Raw genomic sequence first — 1,780 nt, 5'->3', positions numbered from 1 at the left:
CCGACTGTCAACCAGCATCTGTACCATGTCGCAGATGGTGGAACGCGGTGCACCAGTCCTATCACACTGTGTGAGAAGAGACGACTACGTTTGAATACACGCGCCACTACATCAACAGGACGCTCATGCTGATCGCCATCCAGGGCGTCCGTTACTCCCACACGTCTCTATGGCGTACCACACTGCAATGTAGCTGTTATGGGCGAGACGGCACGTGGCTGAGTGCACAACATTTGGACCGTATGGTTCGCTGTTGTTGGGCGCAGTCGTACGGTCACACATGTGCCACAGCGTATCATTCAGTACATACGGACCTATGTGCAGTACAATGTGAGGAATTAAGCTTACGATATCAGCGGACAGTGGACACAGGCCGTACCACGACGTAGACTGAGCGCTTCGACATGCGAATGCCAGTGAACAGCTGCGAAGGGCATTGAACACGCAAGCACCTGAACGACCAGCGTGCGAAGGCAGGGTGGAGGGGGGGGGGGGCGATGTACATCCTGCAGTTGTCCACATTACAGTGTACAGCGGGAGCATGTAAAAAGTAAGCAACACTTGCGAAGTGTTCAACATGAAACGACACACAAGAGGGTGGGCGGTGCGAGTAGCGAACTATATTCAGAGGGTTGTGGTTAGACAACACTAGATTAATGTAACGTGTCATATGCCAATTACAGAGCAGGTTAAGGCACAACGTGGGTTAGGTTAAGGCACAACGTGGGTTAGGTTAAGGCACAACGTGGGTTAGGTTAAGGCACAACGTGGGTTAGGTTAAGGCACAACGTGGGTTAGGTTAAGGCACAACGTGGGGTTAGGTTAAGGCACAACGTGGGTTAGGTAAGGCACAACGTGGTTAGGTTAAGGCACAAACGTGGGTTAGGTTAAGGCACAACGTGGGTTAGGTTAAGGCACAACGTGGGTTAGGTTAAGGCACAACGTGGGTTAGGTTAAGGCACAACCGTGGGTTACGTTAAGGCACAACGTGGGTTACGTTAAGGCACAACGTGGGTTACGTTAAGGCACAACGTGGGTTACGTTAAGCACAACGTGGGTTACGTTAAGGCACAACGTGGGTTACGTTAAGGCACAACGTGGGTTACGTTAAGGCACAACGTGGGTTACGTTAAGGCACAACGTGGGTTACGTTAAGGCACAACGTGGGTTAGGTTAAGGCACAACGTGGGTTAGGTTAAGGCACAACGTGGGTTAGGTTAAGGCACAACGTGGGTTAGGTTAAGGCACAACGTGGGTTCCGTTAAGGCACAACGTGGGTTACGTTAAGGCACAACGTGGGTTACGTTAAGGCACAACGTGGGTTACGTTAAGGCACAACGTGGGTTACGTTAAGGCACAACGTGGGTTACGTTAAGGCACAACGTGGGTTACGTTAAGGCACAACGTGTGTTAGGTTAAGGCACAACGTGGGTTAGGTTAAGGCACCAACGTGGGTTAGGTTAAGGCACAACGTGGGTTACGTTAAGGCACAACGTGGGTTACGTTAAGGCACAACGTGGGTTACGTTAAGGCACAACGTGGGTTACGTTAAGGCACAACGTGGGGTTACGTTAAGGCACAACGTGGGTTACGTTAAGGCACAACGTGGGTTACGTTAAGGCACACGTGGGTTACGTTAAGGCACAACGTGTGTTAGGTTAAGGCACAACGTGGGTTAGGTTAAGGCACAACGTGGGTTAGGTTAAGGCACAACGTGGGTTAGGTTAAGACACAAATTGCGTTACAAATTGCGTTACATTGCGGTACAAATTGCGTTACA

Source organism: Schistocerca cancellata, unplaced genomic scaffold (genome assembly GCF_023864275.1).
Source record: "Schistocerca cancellata isolate TAMUIC-IGC-003103 unplaced genomic scaffold, iqSchCanc2.1 HiC_scaffold_504, whole genome shotgun sequence".
In the NCBI taxonomy this organism is placed as follows: Eukaryota; Metazoa; Arthropoda; class Insecta; order Orthoptera; family Acrididae; genus Schistocerca; species Schistocerca cancellata.
Note: the sequence above shows the minus strand (reverse complement) of the source record.